At 42.7% G+C, this 24266-nt stretch overlaps 1 long non-coding RNA gene and 1 pseudogene across 1 annotated transcript; one reads left to right on the top strand and one right to left on the bottom strand.

The window, feature by feature from the left end:
* The first annotated feature begins 1636 nt into the window (after positions 1–1636).
* Positions 1637–18161, top strand: LOC125356887. Its single transcript, XR_007211975.1, has 3 exons — positions 1637–1648; positions 7101–7107; positions 17795–18161. It is a non-coding gene; the product is annotated as an uncharacterized LOC125356887 (long non-coding RNA).
* Positions 18162–21136: 2975 nt separating this feature from the next.
* Positions 21137–22985, bottom strand: LOC125356406 (annotated as a pseudogene).
* Between the last annotated feature and the right edge of the window lie 1281 nt (positions 22986–24266).

Here is a 24266-nt window from a genome sequence, read left to right as displayed (position 1 = left end):
CTCATGCCGTAATCCTACTTACTTAGGAGGCTGAGATCTGAGGATCACGGTCCAAAGCCAGCATGAGCAGGAAAGTCTGTGAGACTTCTATCTCCAACTAACCACCAGAAAACCAGAAGTGGCACTGTGGCTCAAGTAGTAGAGCACTAGCCTTGAGCTGAAGATCACAGTGACAGTGCTCAGGCCCAGAGTTCAAGCCCCATGACCAAAAAAAAAAAAAAAAAAAAAAAGACTGGGACCTCCTCAAGTTTGGGGGTTCATCTCTTTTCTAAGTAGACTTTCTCTTTCCCTGTCTGTTTCTTTCTCTCATAATCCTATTTTTCATAATAAACATTTCTAATGCTTTTGCTGTCTTTCTTGTTTTGCTTGAACTCTAGTGGAGATGCAGCCACTGAGGACCCCTGCCAAAAAATTCAGGAACAAAGGGAAAACATTTGAAGGAATCCAAGAGAAATGGATTTTTGCAAATGGAGGGTCTGTAGTTATTTGTAATAAGGTTAGAGACGAAGAAAGAGGTCTGAGGACAGTTTGGAGGAGAGAAGGTGATAATTGAGATGATAACAGAGGTGAGCATGGGGAGTCAGAGATGACCTTCTCACTGCTGATTCAGGGGACAGGATTAATATCACCATTAACTAAGACTGTTAATAAAAGAAACCAGTATAGTGTAGAGAGAGGTTGGGGTGAAAATATGAAGACAAAGCATCCAGCTTAGGGCAAAGGAAGAGATGGACTAGTAGGGGAGGATAATTTCAACATGATACATGTAGACAAACAGAAAAAAAGTGAAAACAGATCTGGTCTTAATTGGTGGAAGTGTTAGCATCAAATAGTGAATGCCATTGTAATGTACATGGAGTTGGATGTGAGATCAGACCAGTACAGTCTTGAAGAACACCAACGTTTTATGGGGCAGGCTGAGGAACAGGCCAGGAAAGGAGTCTTCAAAGGAACAGTGAAAGCTGGGCATGGTGGCTCATGTCTGTAATACCAGCACTCAGGAGGCTGAGATAGAAAGACTATGAATTGGAGGCCAGATTGGGTTACATGAAAGGGCATTATCTTTAAAACAAACAAACAAAAAAAACCCTCTACAATAAAGCAGAAATGGGAATGGAAACATGGTTCAAAGGGTAGAGAACCAGTAGAACAAGCACAGGCCCTGAGTTCAAATTTCTCTTCTGGCATAAAAGACAGAAAAGCAAACAAAACCCCAGAAACCAGCAAAAAAAAGGCTGTAGAATTTATTTATTTTATTTTATTTGCCAGTTTTGAAACTCAGGGCCTGAGCACTGCCCCTGGCTTCTTTTTGTTCAAGGCTAGCACTCGGCCACTTGAGCCACAACACCACTTCTGGCCATTTTCTATGTAGGTGGTGCTGAGGAATCAAACCCAGGGCTTCATGTACTTGGGGCAAGCAATCTTGCTGCTAGGCCATATTCCCAGCCCCCTAGAATTTTTTGTTCAAGGGGATTTTTTTTTTACTTCCTATAATGACAATGTTGATTGTATGGTATGTGCATGTATGGAGAGATAAAGGGAAAGAATTTTTCTTTCTTTTTTTTTAATAACTACTTATTGTCAAAGTGATGTACAGAGGGGTTACAGTTTCATACATAAGGCCATGGTTACATTTCTTGTACTATTTGTTACCTCTTCCCTCATTCCCTCATCCCCTCTCCCCCTTTCCTTTCCCCCCCATGAGTTGTTCAGTTGGTTTATACCAAATGGTTTTGCAAGTATCTTTCTTTTTTTTTTTTTTTTTGCCAGTCCTGGGCCTTGGACTCAGCCTGAGCACTGTCCCTGGCTTCTTTTTGCTCAAGGCTAGCACTCTGCCACTTGAGCCGCAGCGCCACTTCTGGCCATTTTCTGTGTATGTGGTGCTGGGGAATCTAACCGAGGGCTTCATGTATATGAGGCAAGCACTCTTTGCCACTAGGCCATGTTCCCAGCCTGTCTGAAGCTTTATATTTTCAGTTTTCTGATTACTAATGAGGCTGTGCATATTTTTATATGTTTATTGGACATTCAGGATGTTCTTTCAGGAAGTGGAGGTGTGGTTCAAGTGGTAGAGTGCCAGCCTTGAGCAAAAAGCCAAGTGAGTGCAAGTCTTTGAGTTCATACCCGGTTCACTCACACACACTCACACACACACACACACACACACACACACACACACAATTTCCTCTCTATGAAATATCTTAAAATATTTTGTTGTTAAGCTTATTTGTAAGAGGATTGCATGGAGGTAAATATTTTTACCTAGGTTATCTCATTAATCCTTATAACCTACTTCCTTGACTCCTTTTTGGAGTAAAGGATTTATATGTTAATGAATCTAAAAGTATGTATGTGCTTTTTTTTCATTTTTTATTATTTTTTGTGACTCAGGGCCTGGGTGTTGTTCCTGAGCTTTTGCACTCAAGGCTAGTGCTCTACCACTTGAACTAGAGCTCCACTTCCAGCTTTTTGGTGGTTAACTGGAGATTAGAGTCTTACAGACTTTCCTGCCTGAGCTGGTTTCAAGCCCCAATCCTCAGATCTCAGCCTCCTGAGTGGTTAGGATTACCAGTATGTACCACCAGTGTCCAGCCCTATTTATATATTTAAAGAAAAAAAAATATATATATATATAAGTATTTTAACACTATTAGCAAAGTGTTATGAGTTCACATCCAACACACTTATTTTAGGAAGGACCTTAATTCTGGATTTACACAAATATTATCTGAAAGCAGTATTAGCTTCATTAGTTGAAGAGATCGTTGTTGTTTTATGCCAGTCCTAGAGCCACTGCACCACTCTAACTTTTTCTGTTTTATGTTGTGCTGAGGAATCGAACCCAGGGCTTCATGCATGCTAGGTAAGCACTCTATCACTAAGCCACATTCCCAGCCCCTATTTGTAGCTTGTTTGTTTTTTGGGTTTTTGTTTTGTTTTTTACTTTTTTTTTTTTTTGGTTTGCCTGTCCTGGAGCTTAAACTCAGGGCCTGAGCACTGTCCCTGGCTTCTTTTTGCTCGAGGCTAGCACTCTACCACTTGAGCCATAGGGCCACTTCTGGCCTTTTCTATATATGGGGTACTGAGGAATCGAACCCAGGGCCATATTTTCAGCCCTATTTGTTGTTTTTTAAAATAAAAAAATAACTTGCAAGCAAGGTGCTGGTGGCTCATGCCTGTAATCCTAGCTACTTAAGAGGCTGAGATCTGAGGATTACAGTTCAGAGCTAGCACCAGCAGTAAAGTCTATGAGACTCTTATCTCCAATTAACCATCTAAAAATAGAAATGAGAAGTGGAGCTGAGACTCAAAGTAGTAGAACACTAGCCTTGAGCACAAAAGCTCAGAGACAGTGCTCAAGCCCTAAGTTCAAGTCCCTTGACCGACAACAAAAAAAAATCAAGCATTAGTAAAAGGGATTACAAAAGACAATGAGAAGCTGGTAAGAGAAGATCAGATCCTTCTCTTGCTAGGAAAGTACCTACACTGAGCTACTGCCCTCCTCTATCTACTCGCCCCTAAGGTACCAATTCCTACTTTTTTCTTTTTTGTGTGCTGGTACTAGGGCTGGACAGCATGGGTGCTGTCCCTTAGATTTTATACTCAAGGCTGGCACTTTACCACTTGAGCTCAGCTCCACTTCTGGATTTTGGTGGTTAATTGAAGATAACACTCTCATGGATTTTCCTGCCTAGGCTGGTTTTGAACAGCAATCATCAGTCTTGGCTTCCTGCGTAGCTAGGGTGACAAGCATGAGTTACCAGTGCCTGCTGAAACACACTCTAAAGTTTAAGAATGGCTGAAAAGTTCAATGATGGTGAGTACTATGTGAGTGAGATCTGGTCAGCAATGAAGTTGAAAGAACATCTTTGCCTTTCAGTGTATAGTGCATAACTATGCCTGACATTGGTATAAGAGGATGAAATGCTAAAGGACCCATGTAGGTCAAACAGAGCTGAGAGTGTGTGACTAACCTCAATCTATTAGCTAGGATACTGTTCTAGCAGCCCCAGGGAAACAAAACAAAACAATTTGGCCTGGAAATATATCTAATTGAGGTCCAATTTATCATTTTTTCCAGAGTAATCCATACAATTGATCCAAGTCTCCATTTAATTTCGAGTATATGATCCAGTCTGACAATTTTACATTAATTAGATGGTTCAACTAGCTTTCTGAGCCCTAGGACCAAAGAAATTGTTTGTACCAACACTTGCCTGTTATAGATAAGACAAATGAAAGCATTATGCAATTTAGTGAGAGCTCACACAGTGGTTAGTGGCTGGATGAGAACGAGAATTCCTGAGCACTGTCCTGGCTTCTTTTTGCTCAAGGCTAGCACTCTGCCACTTGAGCCACAGTGCCACTTCTGGACATTTTCTATATATGTGGTGCTGGAGAATTGAACCAAGGGCTTCATGTATACGAGGCAAGCACTCTAGCCACTAGGCCATATTCCCAGCCCCAATTTCCTGATTCTTTAGACATCTTCAGGCCTAAATTGGGTAAAATATAGATTTTGTTTCTTTCTTAGATGATCAGAGAATAAAATAATATTTTGTAAAGATTAATCAGTCTCCCTCCCCCACAACAACTTTGGGCAAGATAAGAAAATGTTCTGCCTTTTGAGTCCTGCCCCTAGCACCTATTTTAGTTGTTTACTTCTAGGATAAGGTCTTGCTAACCTTGTCTGGACCGGCTTTGAACTCACAATCCTCTTGCCTCTGTCATACTAAGCAAAAAAATTTTTTGGTCAAAGACTGGAACTCAAACTTAATATCCAACACTTTTGCTCACTGGCAGATGCCCTACTACCTAACCCATGCCTCCAACCCAGGAAAGAACACTTGTAATCTTAGCTGTTCAGGAGGCTGAGATCTGAAGATAGCAGAAAAATCCATTCTACTATTCAATTAGACACCAAAAAGCCAGGGGTGGAGCTATGGCTCCAGTGGTAGAGTTTTAACCTTGAGTGAAATGCTCAGGCCCATGAGTGCAAGTCTTACTAATGATGCTCTCGCCCTCCCCCCCACCCCCCACGTCTATGCTAGTCATCTATTTTAATCCCTAGAGAAATAGTATTGCATAAATGGCAGCATACACTTTCCCCCTTTTCTCACTCTAGCACAGTAGAAAGCTTGAACCTAAAAAAAATATGCAACTCAATTTAAAAGTTTCCTTTGATGGCTTTCTAATCCCTAAATTACACTGATTCGAGCCAATTCCACATTTTTGGCAGTAGCCCCATGCTCAAAGGGCAGAGGTGGAATGACCCTATTGTTTCTGAGCTTCCTTTCTTTGTCCACTCCCAGCCTCTGAGCACCTTAAGCCATCTTTATCCTTTAAAAATGGCCTAAAAATAGTCTTAAAATGGCTTGGGGTTTTCCCTGCTGCAGGACTAGTTTATGACAAATAGTGTTGCTCCCTGTTTGAAAGCTTCCCTTTCCCCAAAAGGTATGTATTTCTGGGGATTTTTACAACAAACACAGAGTTTCAAGCAGCTCAAGAGGATTTACTTATAGAAAACTTTTCTTAAGAATAATACAAATAAGCTGCCAGCAAGGGTTATCTCAGGGGAAGTGGAACTGGGTGGACAGATGTGGGGGCACTTTAATCTGATTTCTTAGAAATTTTGCAAAGAAAATAGCTCTATCAACTAGTTACTTAAATATTTCAAGCTAGTAGTCAGAAAACTACAATACAGAAAACTATGGGCTGGGGATATGGCCTAGTGGCAAGAGTGCCTGCTTCGGATACACGAGGCCCTAGGTTCGATTCCCCAGCACCACATATACAGAAAAAAAAACGGCCAGAAGCGGCGCTGTGGCTCAAGTGGCAGAGTGCTAGCCTTGAGCGGGAAGTAGCCAGGGACAGTGCTCAGGCCCTGAGTCCAAGGCCCAGGACTGGCAAAAAAAAAAAAAAAAAAAAAAAAAAAAAAAAGAAAACTAAACCCAGAAAACTACAAGCTCTCATTAAATGTTGATTTGTGTTTTATATTGTGATTGAGTGTAACCATGTAGCCCCATGCGAGCCTCTAATTTGTGATTCTCCTGCCTCTGCCTCCTAGTGCTAGGATGATCTATAAACTAAAGAAATTGAATATTCTCCATTCCTAATTGCCAAGCCCACTCTCCAGAAGAAGCTCATGTTAACAAATTAATTATGTTCTTCCATTAATGTTATAAACATATTTAAAGCATCTCTCTCTCATTTTCTTTTTTGCCAGTCCTGGGATTGGACTCAGGGCATGAGCACTGTCCCTGGCTTCTTCTTGCTCAAGGCTAGCACTCTGCCACTTGAGCCACAGCGCCACTTCTGGCCATTTTCTATATAGGTGGTGCTGGGGAATCGAACCCAGGGCTTCAGGTATAAGAGGCAAGCACTCTTGCCACTAGGCCATATCCCCAGCCCTCTCTCTCATTTTCTTTGTCCCACCCTCCGTCCGTCCCTTCCTCCCTCTCTTTCTCTCCTTCTCTCTCTTCTCCTTTCCTCTTTCCCCCCCCCCCCCTTCCAGGCTTGAACTCAGGGCCTATGCACTGTACCTGAACTTGAGCCTCAGCTTCACTTCTGCCTTTTGGTGGTTAGATGGAGACAGAATCTCATAGACTTTCCTGCCCAGGCTGGCTTTGAACCTCAATCCTCAAATCTCAGCCTCCTGAGTAGCTAAGATTACAGACATGAGACATTGGCACCTAGCTCCCTCACTCCCTTAGAAAATCCTACCACAAAGCACAATCTGAATTTTCTTTATTCCACCAACAGTATTTTAGTATGATATTTATGTGATGATCACATGCTGTCCACATAGTGATCATATGACCAATGTGCCATGCCCATGTGATATGTTCACATGATGTCCAACCAGAAAGAAAAGTCCCATACCTACAGTGCCACTGGGGACCCGCTGGAAGTGAGCACCCTTCCCCCTCCAGCCAGAGTGTCTGCAGAGGCCTCTGGAGAGCTTACATTTACCTCCTTTCCCAAGGTGCTTTCTTCAAGGGGTCAATAGGGATGCTGAGGGGAACCTGGATAATACTAAGGTGATGACAACAGCTATACAATGGCAAACACAGGCTTGGGGGGAAACCACAAGGCTTCAGGGAAAGTGTACAGCTCAACTAGTGAGAGTTATTCTGAGTAAGGTTTTCATGATATGGATCAAGCAGGGAGCTTGAAGGGCACATGGAGAGCACCTGTCACTGTAAAGGTAGAAGTTGGTTAAGACACTCATGAGGGAGGAGGGATACTGGGGCTTGAACTCAGGGTCTGGGTGCTGTCTCTTAGCTTTTTAAATCAAGGATGGTTCTGATATATGTAATTTTTTTTTTGACCAGTCTTGGGGCTTGGACTCAGGGCCTGAGCACTGTCCCTGGCTTCTTTTTGCTCAAGGCTAGCACTTTGCCCCTCAAGTCATAGCACCACTTCTGGCCTTTTCTATATATGTGGTACTGAGGAATCAAACCCAGGGCTTCATGTATATGAGGCAAGCACTCTTGCCACTAGGCCATATTCCCAGTCCCTCAAGGCTGGTTCTTTACCACTTGAGCCACAGCTCTATTTCTGGCTTTTTGGTGGTTAATTGGAGAATAAGAATCTCAGGGACTTTCCTGCCCAGGGTGGCTTCCAGTCATAATCCTCAGACACTTCTTTTTGTGTCAGTAGTATAAGTTAAACTTTTGCATCTGAGCCTGCTTGTTCCTTTGAGGTTCTTACATAAAGAACAAGGGGAGCCAGTAGTAAGTATTAACCATGCTTTAGGTATTGGGGACTCCTTGTGGACAATTCAGACAGAATGTGGACTCTTTCTGATTTTAGGATTAAACTGCAAACATTCCCAAGGAGACCAGATGGAAAGTCCCTGGTGCCTTCGGCTTACATCATCCTGGAAAAGTAATTGCTAGTCTGTTGTTGCCCAAGACAAAGAAACTGATACATGAACTTAACTCAAACCTAACTGGCTCTTTATGGGACTTTTAAATTAGAATTTGAGAATTTTTATCCCAAGAAGATAGTCAAAGATGGGTAGAACTCACTGGTAGAGTGCATGTTTAGCATGCTCAAGGCCCTGGTTCAATCTTTGTTACTAAACAAAAAAATCTTTTTGTCAGTTTTGGGGCTTGAACTCAGGGCCTGGGTGCTTGTTGCTGAGCCTCTTTGTGCTCAAGGCTAGTGCTCTACTACTTGAGCCACAGCACCACTTCCTGTTTTTGAGTGGTAAATTGGAGATAAGAGTCTCACAGGAACTTTTCTGCCCAGGTTGGCTTTGAACTGCGATCTTCAGATCTCAGCCACCTGAGAAGCTAGGATTATAGGTATGAGCCTCCCACATCCTGGTGTCATTATTTATCTTTTTATTTCTGAAATTGATTATCTGTGTCTTATTCCTTGATCTTTTTTTTTTTTTGCAGGTATTGGAAAATTTTATTATTTTAACATGCTGACCAAGAAGAATTTAGACTATATATTTACAAAAGGCTAACCAGTGATTTTCAGGCTTCCCTCCCCCTCCCCCCACCCCCTTGGCTTGGTTCTGGAACAACTTACATTGCAGGCCCTAGGGCCTGAGAGTTACCTCAACCATTAGGTCTCAGCTTTAGGGCAGAAGATCTCCTGTGGGTCTGCATCCACCTAGTGCTGCCTGGGCCACATTTCTCTCAAAGTTGAAATTAAAAGCAGCCCTCCTGCTCACCCTAGGGATCCCTCCCCAACCCTTCCCCGGTTCTTGATGGATATGAGGTTAATTTTAAGGAGTCATTTAAGATAGGCATAGGCAAGCATGCTTGTAATCCCAGCACTCTGGAGGCTGAAGCAAAAGAATCTTGAGTTCTAGGCCAGCCTGGGCTACATAGTAAGACTTTTGGGCTTTTTGTTGTTGTTATTTGTGTTATGCCCAAGTCGCAAGAAGACCACCAAAAAGACCACGGAGAGCCAGACGTTCCAAAATGCAAAAGCAAGGCTTTTTTCAAGAGGGTCACGGTTCAGGCCAGGTCCTACCCACCGACACAGCGGAGGTTAGGAGGAAGCCCTGAGCTGAGATTTCACAGAACTTATAAAGGCAAAACCAAAGTTACAGCAATCAGGTGTTCAAGCAAGATTAGGATATGGGTACAAATCTGATTGGCTCAGAGCTCGAGGCATTCTGGGGCAGTTAGAGTTAAGCATTCCCAGGCGGTTAGAGTTAAGCAGGGAGTTTCCTGACTAGCTGGGCCCTAATAAACGTGTCCTGCTAACCGGGATAATTGGTGGCCTGGGTTTGCTCACAGGGCCTGCTTATCTCAGGTTCGTGTGGTAAAGTGGGGCCTGTCTTCAAAATGGCTTTAGACTGGCTCTTCAGTTTCCCCCTTTTCTCTTTGGTACCTTGGGAGCCAATCATGGCTCCCTTTTGTCCATTTCAATGGCTTGTATGTCTAGGGGATGATATAGAGATAAGGCATGGGCCAATAGGGCCCAAAGTAGTAACCAAAGGGCTTGTCACCATCTCTCACAAGTACAGTCTCTGTACCTCTGTTTTGCATGCCTCTAGTTTATCCTGCCTCATTTTCCCAAAAACAACTCTGGTCCCTTGGTTTTAAAGAGGGGCTGATGGGTGAAGATCATCCATCTTCTGTAGCTTCTTCAGGCTGACTGAGGGGCGTTGACCTTACCTAGCCAGGAACCTATAACCTTAGTCTACTTTACCAAGGGACTGCAGGATCAGATGTCCATTAGGAGCTTTACTTCAAACTGGAAATTACATTCAACATTTTACTTTCAGCTATACAGACTTCTTTTTGGGCTACAGCAGTGTAGCCTTTTTTTTTTTTTTTTTTTTTTTTGGCCAGTCCTGGGCCTTGGACTCAGGGCCTGAGCACTGTCCCTGGCTTCTTCCCGCTCAAGGCTAGCACTCTGCCACTTGAGCCACAGTGCCGCTTCTGGCCGTTTTTCTGTATATGTGGTGCTGGGGAATCGAACCTAGGGCCTCGTGTATCCGAGGCAGGCACTCTTGCCACTAGGCTATCTCCCCAGCCCCAGTGTAGCCTTTTAACATTCTAGTTTGTAAAAGCTTTTTCCTGACTGGCTGGGGAACTGATCTCTGATGACCTAAAAAATGCCTACATCACCTTTGCAGGCCTTTAGCAGATCTCAATAAGGACACAATCTCAGGTCTACAAGCTTTCTTTCCTGAACAGATGTACCAGCTCAAAATTCACTTTTACCACCAGGTTTCCAATGTTCACCTGAAAACAAAAGAAAAGAAAGGCCTCCATTGGCCTGTCCTACAAAACGGCCTATCTCCATCCTATTCTTCAGAGCTTGATGAACTGTCCTGGTGCTGGCTTGTCCTCTTCCACCATGAATGGACGCCCCCTTATGGCTGTCCCACCACGTGGATTGGACAAGCTGCACCTTTGCCAGATCACCCCTCACTCCTGAGGATAGACACACAGGCCCGTCCTAGGTTCTCTGGCACATCCTGTGGCCAAGTCACATAAGTCTACTACTAAGTCTGGCTACCAGGTTCCTAAGGGGGCTTCCTTAGTTGCTAAAATAAGGGGGTCACCCCACTTTGGAGTGAGCTGCCAAGATAATTGGAAAGGCTGGTGAGGGTTAGTATCAAAATTAGCCAGGGTAGCAAGAAAAGAAGGCAAAAAGAACATTATAACAATATTCAGTCTAACTTTCTTTTCTTGAAGAAGGTGAAGCGGCTGAGTCAGTTGCTTGGAGACCTCCCATGTTCCACTATGGTAGTCTTAGTCCAGGGCAAAGGGGTCAGCTGGCCTGGTGTGGGAGCAATGGACCCAAGTGGTGATGCCGTCTACCTTGAGGGCTGTGAGTGTAGTCAGTAGCACCACATAGGGTCCCTTCCACCATGGTTCCAAGGATTTTGTGTTATGCCTCTGGATGAACACCCAGTCCCCTGGTCTGAATAAATGGGGGGTAGGGACAGAAGCAGAATTATATAATGCCTTAAGTTGGGGCCACATACTCTTATGCACGAGCTGCAAATAGTCAAGTTTACACAAAAATTCAGTATCATCTAAATCAGTAAGCAATTCAGTCTAAAGGCTAGGGATAATGAGCGGGGGTGGGGTGGGGTGGTGGTGCCTGTACATTATTTCAAAAGGAGTAAAGCCAAGCTGATAGGGAGAATTTCTTACTCTAAACAGAGCAAAAGGAAGGAGTGACACCCAGTCTGTGCCAGTCTCTAAGGCCAATTTAGGTAAGGTCTCTTTTAGAGTCCGATTCATTCTCTCTACCTGTCCTGAACTCTGGGGTCTATAAGCACAATGCAATTTCCAATCCGTCTCCAGTGCAGCGGCTATTCCCTGATTTACTTTTGAGATGAAGGCCGGTCCATTGTCCAACCCAATGGTGGATGGGAAGCCATACCTGGGTAGAATTTCTTCCAGGATCTTCTTAGCCACTACATTTGCGGTCTCATGCTTTGTTGGATAAGCTTCAACCTATCCTGAAAAGGTGTCTACACAAACTAGCAAATATTTGTATCCAAAATTTTCAGGTTTAATTTCTGTGACATCTACTTCCCAATACACACCTGGCCTATCCCCACGGAGGCGAGCTCCTTTAGTAACTGGCTGATTGGCGGCATTGGTGAGCTGACAGGCCTTACAAATTCTTAACAATATCTTCAATAAGTTGATCTCCTTGTCTAAATTTTACTTTGGAGTGTCAGAGCAAGTCCTGCATTCTTCGGATTCCCATGTGAGAAGCTCGGTGGATTCTCTTTAGGATTCCCTTACCCAGCCCTTGTGGCAAGATAAGTTTCCCTTCACAAGTTTTCCACCAGTCGTTGTTTCCTTCTCTGTCCGGGGCTTTGTGGGCCATGGGAATTTTCTTTATCCACTCCAAGTCTTCTTGGGAACACTGGGGAACAGGAGATAAAGCTCATGGCTCCGGTCTACTAGAGTCAATACTTCTGCTCTGGGTTGGAGGGCTGCTTCCTTGGCTGCCTGGTTGGCCAGATTATTCCCTCTAGTCACTGAATCAAGTCCCTTTTGATGACCAGGACAGTGCATAATGGCAATTTTTGCTGGTTGCCATAGGGTCCAGATGAGGCTTAAAAATCCCCTGTTTGTTTGTTTTTTATGAATTCATATATTTAAGCCAAGAAAGAAATGGAAGCAAAAATGGATACGATGCAAGCCTTCTTTAAAGAAATGGAAGCAAAAATGGATACAATTCAAGCCTCCTTTAAAGAAAATCTTAACATCCCGAATTGAAATGCATGAAAAAATAGATTTAAAATACAACTCTTTAAAGGAAGAAATCTCCACGATCAGAGCTGATCTGACAACCATAAATAGCTCTCTGACATCCATAAACTCCGCAATTGAAACCATAACACAAAGAATTGACCATATGGAATCCAGAATCTCTCGCCTGGATGATGAAGCAGCCGACAACAACCAGAAAATGACCACACTCCAAGAAACGATGAAGCTTCAGGGCAGACTAATCCAGGAACTAATGGACAAAGACAAGAGATATAATCTGCGCATAACTGGAATAGAAGAAGGAGCCGAATACCAGAGCAGAGGGCTTAAACATGTTCTCAATAAAGTTATTGCAGAAAACTTCCCCATTCTCACAGGGGACACCACCCAGATAACCGAAGCCTATAGGATACCTGGCAGGCCAGACCCCAGAAAAGCCACCCCAAGGCACATAATATTCAAGACTTCAGACTTCAAGATTAAAGAGCAAATTCTGAATTCAGCCAAAGCGAAGAAAGAAATTTTCTACAATGGGAAGAGGATTCAAATAACAGCTGACTAATACACACAAACTTACCAAGCACGAAGTGAGTGGAAGAACACCATCCAAGTACTTCAGGCTAACAATATGCAACCTCGGATCAAATATCCAGCAAAATTGGAGTTCACATTCGAAGGGAAAACCAGATCTTTCCACACCAAAGAGGAGCTAAAGGAGTATGTGGATAAAAAACCAGCCCTACAGCGAATTCTAAGAGGGGAGCCCCACCCAACAGAGATCGTACAAGACACACAGACAGAAACAGAAAGAAACTACAATAGCCAAAGTCCAACAGAATGAACAGCTCACTAAAGACAAGGAAAAAAAAAAGGAAAAAACTGCCAACAAGTAAATGGAAGGAGAAAAAACACTCTTATCCTTGATCTCTTTAAACATAAATGGTTTAAACTCTCCGATAAAGAGGAGCAGACTGGCAGGATGGATCCACAAACAAAAAGTTGACATTTGCTGCCTACAAGAGACCCACCTTACAGCAAGAGAAAAAAACAGGCTCTGAATGAAAGGATGGAGCAAGATCTACCAAGCAAACGCACCTACCAAAACGGCAGGTGTAGCCATCCTGATCTTAGACAAGCTGGACTTCTCATTAAAATCAACTCAGAAAGACAAAGAAGTGGGCTGGGGATATGGCCTAGTGGCTAGAGTGCCTGCCTCGTATTCATGAGGCCCTGGGTTCAATTACCCAGCACCACATATACAGAAAATGGCCAGAAGTGGTGCTGTGGCTCAAGTGGCAGAGTGCTAGCCTTGAGCAAAAGGAAGCCAGGGACAGTGCTCAGGCCCTGAGTCCAAGCCCCAGGACTGGCCAAAAAAAAAAAAAAAAAAGACAAAGAAGGACACTACATATTAATACAAGGAAAAATCCAGAATCAAGACATCACAGTGATAAATGTATACTCACCAAACAAAAGAGGCCCTACATATGTCAAGGAAATTCTCACAGAATTACAGAACAAGATAGATGCAAACACAACCATAGTGGGTGACCTTAATACCCCACTCTCTCCAAGAGACAGATCCAACACCCAGATGATTACAAAGGGAGTTGAGGACCTAAGTAACACCATATCCCAAATGGATCTCACAGACCTATACAGAATCTTCCACCCTACAGAGACCCAATACACCTTCTTTTCAGCAGTCCATGGATCATATTCCAAAATAGACCATGTCATAGCCCACACAAGGAACCTCAGCAAATATAAAAGTATTGACGTCGTCCCATGTATTATATCTGATCACAGTGGATTAAAGGAAGGTAACCCTCAACAACAAAGGACACCACAGAGGCTACACACACTCTTTTTTTTTTTTTTTTGGCCAGTCCTGGGCCTTGGACTCAGGGCCTGAGCACTGTCCCTGGCTTCTTCCCGCTCAAGGCTAGCACTCTGCCACTTGAGCCACAGCGCCACTTCTGGCCGTTTTCTGTATATGTGGTGCTGGGGAATCGAACCTAGGGCCTCGTGTATCCGAGGCAGGCACTCTTGCCACTAGGCTATATCCCCAGCCCTATACACACTCTTGGAGGCTAAACCCCACACTGCTATTCAACACTTGGGCCACAGACCAAATTAAAGATGAAATCAATGAATTCATAAGCCACAATGACAATGAAAACACATCACAAAGAAACCTATGGGACACAGCTAAGTCAGTACTGAAGGGCAAGATCATTGCCCTCAGCACTCACATTAAAAGAATGGAAGCAGAGCAGGTGAATAACCTCACGATGAAACTAAAACAACTGGAGAAACAAGAAATGACAGAATCTAAAACGACTAGGAGGGGAGAGATCGCAAAGATTAAAGAAGAGATAAATCTGATTGAAAATAGAAAGACCATTCACCAAATAAATAAGACTAAAAGCTGGTTCTTTGAGAAAATAAACAAAATTGACAGACCCCTCGCAAGACTTACAAACAAAAGAAGAGAAGAGACTCATATACGTAAAATCAAGGACTCCACCGGAAAAATTAGAACAAGTACACACGATATTCAAACAATCATAAGGTGCTATTTCCAAAACCTCTACTCAGCAAAAAACAATAATTTTACAGAAATGGATCAATTCTTAGAGAAGTACAAACTGCCCAAACTGAACCAAGAAGAAGTAAATCAACTAAATAAACCAATAACTTAAAGCGAGATACAGGAGGTAATCAAGAACCTCTCAACAAAGGAATGCCCAGAGAGACTTCACAAGAGAAGATATAAAAATGGCAAAGAAACACATGGAAATGCTCAACATCCCTGGTAGTAAGGAAATGAAAATAAAAACAACCCTGAGATACCACCTCACCCCAGTTAGAATGGCCTATACTCTGAACTCAGGCAACAACAAATGCTGGAGGGGGTGTGGGGAAAGAGGAACCCTTCTCCATTGTTGGTGGGAGTGCAAATTAGTACAACCACTTTGGAGAACAGTATGGAGGTTTCTCAAAAAGCTCAATATAGACCTACCCTATGACCCAGCCATACCAATCCTAGGCATCTATCTAAACAGCAAACCCCAAGATATCAAAAAGTCATTTGCACTTCCATGTTTATCGCGGCACAATTCACAATAGCCAAAATATGGAAACAACCCAGATGCCCCTCCACAGATGAATGGATCCAAAAAATATGGTATTTATACACAATGGAATACTACATATTGATTAGGAATGGTGAAATATTGTTATTCGCAGGGAAATTATCAGAACTTGAACAAATAATGTTGATCGAGACAAGCCTAGAACACAGAAAACAAAGAGGCATGATCTCCCTGATATATGACTGTTAACAAAGGGAGACGGAGAGACAGTAGAGACCAAGTCTGTGCAACCAAAAACTGCTTGTCAAATAGTATTGCCCACAGGATTGGGTCAGCGACCCAACATTATGTAACTAAAACCAAACAATTACTCAATATATAAAGGTCAAAAATTGACCTCTCAGTGGAATACAATAGCTCAAAAGGTAGGTATGTACGTTTATATAAGACTACTGTCGACATATTGTCTAATATAGACATTATGTTTAAAGCCCTAGGCGAATTTTCTTGGGCATAGGCCACGTGGATACTGTATATGTTCTTGATACATTGTGTATTGTATATATGTCTACCTGACCTAGGGAAGGGAAAAAAAAACAGGGTGTAAGATATCACAAGAAATGTACACACTGCCCTACTATGTAACTGTATCCTTTTTGCACAACACCTTGTCAAAATATTTGTGTTCCATTAATAAATAAATTAAAAAAAAAAAGAAATCAGATCACAGTCATCTGACCAAAGTGAAAGTAAAATGCATTTTCAGCATCCTCTATTGATACTTGAAGTCCCAAGTTTTATGAATAAAGTTAAAATACTGGTTATTCTAAGGGTTTTTCCTATTACATTTTTGTTTATCATGTATAGAAAATGGGATCAGAATGCACCAAAGTTCAACATAAGTCTCAAACTACTCTAAAGTGACTGTTGAGGATAATACTCATTCTCAGTAACACATCAAGGTTAATCATTAAGATCAGCAATGCTGACTGGAGGTGCAGCTCAAGTGTAGAATGCTACTCAGGAGCAAAATTTGTGAAGGGATTCTTTTATATCAGTTATAGACAAATTAAAGAATGTCTTAATGTTTTCAATACCAGGTGATATCTGAAAAAAAAAAAGCCGTTTTATCTAATTTACCCATAACCAAAGGAGCAAAGCCAAAGCAGTGTCTGGTGAATGTGCATGGTTCTTTCACCATGGCTTTCTGGTTTGATAGTATATAAATAAGCTTCCTAGAACTAATAGATTTTAATATGTCTCACACTATTTCCCATAGAAACTAATGAGCTAGGTAAGTGATCATAGACTCCAAATCAGAATTGCCTGGAAAGTATGGTTTCAACAATGTGTAGAGTTTGTTAGTAAATCTTTACTTCAATTCTTTCTTTTTTTTTTTTTTTTGGCCAGTCCTGGGGCTTGAACTCAGGGCCTGAGCACTGTCCCTGGCTTCTTTTTGCTCAAAGCTAGCACTCTGCCACTTGAGCCACAGCGCCACTTCTGGCCATTTTCTGTATATGTGGTGCTGGGGAATCGAACCCAGGGCCTCATGTATACGTGGCAAGCACTCTTGCCACTAGGCCATATCCCCAGCCCCTACTTCAATTCTTTATAACTTCAAACCAAGAAAAGGATTTGTAAAATGTTAGTATTTACAGGTAAAAATACTGACAATACACCCTCTTTCAATCTATACTATAAAAAAAAAAAATCAGTGACAAAGCATGCTAGGCCTCACAGTGCTAATACTCCACCAGATGCTATATGTGCACTATATATGAAAAGTATATATGTGCTATATAAAAAGGAGTAATAGAAAGAAACTGCTGTTATCCTTTCATGGTACCACATACATTTTTGAAATAAAATTCTAGGAAACATCCTTTACTGATTTTATTTCAGGGTACTGTTCCTTATGACAGGGTTCTCTGGTAGCAGTGTATTGAGGGTGCCTCCCCAGAAGTTCTACACTGATACAATGGCTCCTCTTTTAGGTTGACAGATCTCTCAAGATCAGTTTTTCTCCCTCTGGCCAGAGGTGATGAGGCTGTTACCCTAGTTTCCCCAATCCTGGGTCAATGGAGGATTTAAGGCACTTAGTACTCTCTGACCACAAACAAGCTAAGTAAGTTTGAAAAGATTAGAACTATTACAAAGCACAAAATTAAATGCACTGTTAGTAACTAAATCTGTTGATACATAGAATTTAGTGTTAAAAGAGGTGATGGTCAAGTATGTTTCTTTTATGCAGAGGAAATTAGAACTATGTATTACAGGCTGTGCTACCTAAATGCCTACACAATAGCCTTTTACTGAGGTTAAATATCCAGCACAACTGAAAAGCTCTTTGGATTAAATGAGGAGTATTATAACATAATAAAATCTCTACTTTTGGATGAATGGGGTATTGTTTTGGTTTTACCTGAACACTTAGGTTTTAACTAAACTAGTTTACTATACATAGCTAAACTATAATGGGTAAAGTTTCCCTATATGAGATCATATAAAATTTAGCAAATAACCATTCGTTTCTTTAATACGTAAATAGGTACTGCTAAAAAAGTTTTCAAAGATAAAAAAATTTCAGTATTTGCTTACTTTTTTCTTTCTTACAGTGAAAAGGTAAACATTAACCAATATTATCTGCTGTACCACAAAATCTAGGTTAATGAGGCACTGCTTTCTCCCTGCAGGAGAAACAAAGTTGGCTGGAAGAAAATCCTATCATTTGCTGGCTCTTCATTTGAGAGATGAAAACCAGCTCTCAGTAGCAAGTACTGAATAACTTTAGTATTAAAGGTTTTTAGATGACAGTCAGTAGGTCATGTAATAACTTTATGAAACAATTCAGTTATCCTAAAGGGCTTTCTTGGTTTAGGAATAACATCCTTAGGTGTAACTTCTCACTCTGCCTTTGGTTGCTAAAGATTTATTTTAAACTAGGCTCAGTGGTATAACTATGTAATCCCAGCTACTTGGTGGCAGTGGCAAAAGGATTACATATTTCGGGTCAACTCAAACAGAGGGTGAGTGAAGCCTTACCTCAAAAAACATACAAACTAAAAGGGCTGGGATATATGAGGCCCTTGGTTTAAACCCCAGAACCAGAAAAAAAACTACTGTGGACTTTTTTTTTTAGTGCAGGCCCTCCAGGTTGAATTCAGGGCCTGGTGCTGTCCCTGAGCTTCATTTTACTCATGGCTAGCATGCTAGCATTTAAACCACAGCACCATTTCCAGCTTTTTCTGAGTACTTTATTGAAGAGTCTCACAGACTTTCCTGGCCAGGCTGGATTCGAATCTCAATCCTCAGATCTAAGGTACCTGAGTAGTCAGGATTACAAGCATGAGCCACCAGTTACTGATTGTGGACTACTTTTTATTTTTATTTGTACCAACAAAAATATTTCTATGTTTGTTGTACAGTCTAAAATGTATTTTTAAGTTGGCAACTTAAAAATTTTAATACCAAGATGTTTACCAAGATGTTTAGAAGACACCTCCAGCACATATTTGGAAGTAAAATACAAAGCTGGGTAAGGTGGCCCACACCTATAATACCAGCAATTGGGAGGCAGAGACAAGAAGACTGCAAGTTTGAGGCCAGCCTGAACTCCATAATGAGACTCTTGATAACATAACAAAAGGATTTACCTTTGTCATCACTCAAATACAGGGAACACTGAGCACAGCTGGTCCCTGTGTCAATCAGTCCCTGGCACCAAATATATTAGCTAACCTTCCTATTTCCTCAATGGGTAGGACTATGTCTCTAACTCAGTTTGCATTCTATGGGTAAAGACTACTAAGACTGTACACTGTACCCATTTCTATTTCAAATATTAGTCCTTCTATTTCAATATATGTCTGCTGTCTGACTCAGGATCATCTTGTTTCTAGATGATCAAATCCCTTCTACCTCATCTTCTATATTTCTATAACAAGGAAAATTCTAGACATCATTAGCATCCATGTAGAAGATCAAAAATAAGAATAAAAAAAGAGAGAAAACTAACAACTAAAGATTTCATCACAAGTTTACCAAAGATAGGCCAGGCTTGGTGGTATATGCCTGTGATCCCAATACTTGGGAGGCAGAGACAGGAAGATTACCAGTGAAGGACAGTCTGAGCTACATAAAGAATTCTAGGCCAGCCTGTGTAGCAAGACCCTGTCTCAAATACACACAAATCAGAACAAAGTTAGGCTGGGGCTGCATCTCCATGGAAGAGGATTTGCCCTGCATGCGCAGAGGCTGGATTTAATCTCTTGCACCCCTTCCAAACAGTAAGAACAGATGCACACCAATCCTACGCTTCAAAAATAGGCAAGGAACTATTATAAACATTTTGTTGACAGAACACTCACTATTAGTATACAGCTACATTATATGGCAAAGGTTAGAAACCATGTCTGCTTACATGTATTTCTATTAAAGATCAAGCAGTATACTTCCTTCATGGGAAGCTGGAAAGAGCTATGTAGGGCTAAGTGCTATATTTACCTACCTATTTATTTTACAAAAACTAATTCTTATATGATTATTCAAGCTGTTACTTAGGTTAAGCTGACAGTCCATAAAGAAGGAGAAGCTGGGTCCTATTGTGTCACGATGCAATCCTAGCCACTCAAGAGGCTGATATCCAGAGGAACACAGTGTGAAGCCAGAATAGGTGGAAAAAGGTCCACAAGACTCCACGTCAGAAACTGTAACCCCTCTGTACATCACTTTAATAAAGAAAAAAAAATTTTTTTTTGGCCAGTCCTGGGGCTTGGACTCAGGGCCTGAGCACTGTCCCTGGCTTCTTTTTGCTCAAGGCTAGCACTCTGCCCCTTGAGTCACAGCACCACTTCTGGCCATTTTCTGTATATGTGGTGCTGGGGAATCGAACCCAGGGCTTCAAGTATACGAGGCAAGCGCTCTTGCCACTAGGCCATATCCCCAGTCCCTAAAGAAAAATTTTTAAAAAGACTCCACCTCCAATTAATCACCAAAAAATCAGACTGCAGTCTTGCTTAACCAGCTAAGCAACAAACAGGTAAGCATGAGGTCCTCAGTCCAACCTCAGTACCACAGAAATAATGCTATTTAGAAGCATTTATGCCAGAAAAACTTGATGCTATCAGTTTGTATGTTTTACAGTAGCATTTTAGGTTTGGCGCAGGCATTGCTACACTTTAACAAGGAGAAGGTAAGGGGACTCACTATAGCAGCGTCTCACAACTGCAGTCATGAAACTCTCATGTTTCATGAATGAACATACAAACACACACACAAACCCTGAATTACCTCTATGATACTCTAAAATAAAAATAATATATACAGAAACCTAACACACATAAATATTATAACACAAAACAGTGTGCCATAAGAGGTTACCTGGCATTCTAATGCAATCTGGCCTGTACATTTAGCATTTATTGTGTCATTATAGCTTCTAATCTAATGATTATATGTGTGTTGTTATACTTTACATGAACTTACAGTGTACTACTGTTCAATTCTATTGCACATTAAACTAGCTAGTAAAAATTCAAAAACTATTATTCTACACTTTAAAGACAGAATAAGCTTAGTATTTTTTTTTGCTACTTATCAATGCTTTAGTTTCAAAATGTTCCAATGTTAAACTAATTTTAGACACTGTATGAATGTAATTTCTTGGCTTTCAATTTTGGCCTTCTTGTCTTGTTTATCTAACCATATTAGTTTTTCTTGGAAATGTTCCAAAGTTACAGCTTAGTGTATAACACAGGCAAAGGGGTCATATTTGACTGTTAGAAGTTCTAACCTTTCTCACTCACAAATTAGGTGTGCTCTACAATTTTCTGTCAAGACATACTATTCCGTCTTATGATAAACAGACTGATCAAGATTGTGGTCTCCCATGAAGTATAAAGTGACTGGTTTAAGCAGGATCACTGTTACAATGTACTTGTAAACTGACACGTAGACTGAAACCTCTTTAAACAATTACTTAAAGACAGTTTAAGAAAAAAATTTTTTTAAAGAGGGATCACTGCTATGTTGAAGCCAAAACAGGAGTTAACATGGCATGGGCTTGGTGTTATTCACTGAGTTATTAAAGCACATTTTAAAGGGTTCTGCATAATATCAGGTTCTAGGTTGCTCTGGCATTATTTCTTGCATAAAATTCCATGTTACTGGCATGATGAAGGCACTTTAACAATCATTCCTAGGCTATACAGATTAATAATTATATAGAACAAAACAAAAAGTTTCAATATCCCACTTAAAAGTTATATTCTTTACTTAAGTGGTTATTTGGTCAGAAAGGCTTAATTAAGTCCTATGCAACTACCTGTGGGCTCATATGAATAGGTCTGTCATATAAAAACAGGGGTAATATAAGGAGAAGGCTTCTTCTGTAGTATAGTGCTCAATTCACTGCCAAAGGCAGCTCTGTAATAATCACACCCTTGATGACTCCTCACTTCTCGTCTCAGCAGCAGCAGCTGGTCCAAGGCTGCTGAGAATGTACCACCCTGCTGTGAACACTGCAAACTGCCATTCGGAGTGAAGTCTATCTAAGCACGGAACTGGATTCATTCTTGTTGGACAGGCAGATGGAATATAAACTCTTCTATCATTTACTCTTCTTGAGGAGGGCAACAAGGTTTCTAGACAATTTCAAGCTGTCTCTCACAAGTCCCTCGACTGTGCTCAACCAAGGAGAACTTTCTGCAATCTGTGTGCAGCTACGCTGGCTTCATCCTCGGTGTCGGACTCGCTCTGTGATGTGGAGCTGTGCGAGGCAGAGCTGCAGGGGGAGTAGCACTCAGGAGAGCACAAGTAGTGCATGAGCAGGAGGTGGTATTTCCCACAGAAGTCCACGAACTTAATCTGCCTGACACAGCAGTCAAAGTAGACTCCTCCACATTTTGGGTTTGGGCAATTGCTAGCTGAACTTAAGTATCTAAGAAGATTCTCAGGAAGATCACAAAGAGCCTAAGAAATATTGCGGATCTTAATGGTCCGTGCAGCCAATTCCAGGAGAGTGGGAGGGTCATAGGTTAAGTCCCTAACGAAACTAACAACCAATGGATTTCCTCGTAAACTCAGCTCTTCCAAATGAATAAGGTTGAGGATCTCCCGCGGCAGGTAGGTCAGCAAGTTATTGTGAAGACTGAGGGAATGAAGGGAATGCAACTGTGAAAGCTGAGGAGGCACACTCTGCAAGTTTTCGATCTTGGCCAGGATGCTCTGTAGCTGGTGCCGCCCAGGTTGAGAGTGTGCAGCGCGCGGAGGCAGCTCCTGGAAGCAGTTGCCGCTGAGGTTGAGCACCTGGAGGCTGCAGCATAGTTGGAGAGCGTGCCAGGCCCTTGGGCAGCGTGCCAGGCCTGCCGAGCCGGTTGTTGCAGGCCAGCAGTGTGCGCAGGCCGCTCAGTGCCAGCAGCTCAGGCCCGAGCCCAGTCAGTGCGTTGCTGCTCATGTCCAGCAGCTGCAGGTACGGGAAGCCGTTGCTCAGGGCCCGCGGCAGCGATGCCAGACGGTTGTGGGGCAGCAGCAGCCACAGCAGCGCCTCCTGGGAGCTGCGCCGCCCCTTGCCGCATGCCTCCAGCTCCAACTCCGGCATCTCGGTGGACACGCTGAGGCGGGACCAGTTCAGTTCAGCCTCTCCCGTCGCGGCCACCTCCGCTCTGGCCTCCTCCATCCTGGAGGCCAGGCCAGGGCAGGCCCCGCCGTGCTGGGCCCTGCGTGACCACCGGTGGGCCCTGCCCCCTCCCTTCCGCCTCCTGTTTGTTTTTAATGGCCTTTTCTTCAGCTGTCAGTAGCCCCCTCTCTTGGTAGATGGCTCCACGTGTACAGTGACAAGAGCTGTCCATACCGGCTGTCCATATAGATTGAGGCTTGGCCATCTCAGCGAACCCAGGTATCCACAGCTGGCAAAAGCCCACTGTTCCCAGGAACTGACTTGTCTGGCTAACTTAGGCATAGGGATTTTTAGCACGGTTTCTTTACGTGCATCCAACAGCCAACGCTTGCCCTCTTTTAATATGAAGCCCAGATAGGTGACTTCAGGTTTACAGATTTGTGCCTTTTTAGTGGAGGCCCTATAGCCCAAGTTGCCAAGGGTCTTTAAGAGCCTAGCTGTTCCCTTTAGACAGCTATTTTTGTCTGGAGCGGCTATTAACAAATCATCTACATATTGCAATAGACTTATTCCAGTGTTTTTGGAGCAGTACTCACTCAGGTCTTCATGTAACGCCTCGTCAAAGATAGTAGGCGAGTTCTTGAATCCTTGAGGCAGCCTGGTCCAGGTCAATTGACCACTTACCCCGATCTCAGGATCGTGCCAATTGAATGCAAAGTACCTTTGGCTCTGTGGGGCTAAGGGCAGGCTAAAGAAGGCATCCTTTATATCCAACACAGTATACCACACATGGCTCGGTGACAGGGAGCTCAGCAGGGTATACAGGTTTGGGACTGTTGGGTGAATGTCCATTACTCTCTTGTTAACTTCTCTCAAGTCTTGCACTGGTCTGTAATCATTAGAATTAGGCTTTCTGACAGGCAACAGTGGAGTATTCCAGGCTGACTGGATGGGCTTCAGGACTCCAAAATCTAACAATTTTCTGATGTGGGGAGTGATCTCCTTCTTTGCTTCTAGTTCCACAAAGATTGGAAGACGATGTTTTGCCAGTCCCATTCCCCCAGTTTCTGCCCATGCTTGGGGAAACACCCATAGCCACTCATTTTCCGGAGACTCAGGCTTGGGATGCTGGTATGCCGGGCTTCGCTCTGCCCCCCATCCAACGTGGGGGGTCCTGGGCTTCTCTGCCTCTTCCGTGTGTGGTCCTCTACCGCCCTCTCACATCCCCCTGGCCAGTAGGGAAATAACTGTGGGAGCGGAGTCCACGGGTAGCCTCAGGTGATGCATAGTTGTGAGACCCCCATGCCCGCCAGCCAAGGAAGACCTGGACACGTGGGTGTC

The sequence above is a fragment of the Perognathus longimembris genome, chromosome 8 (genome assembly GCF_023159225.1).
Source record: "Perognathus longimembris pacificus isolate PPM17 chromosome 8, ASM2315922v1, whole genome shotgun sequence".
NCBI lineage: Eukaryota > Metazoa > Chordata > Mammalia > Rodentia > Heteromyidae > Perognathus > Perognathus longimembris.
This window is presented reverse-complemented; position numbering and strand designations above follow the sequence as displayed.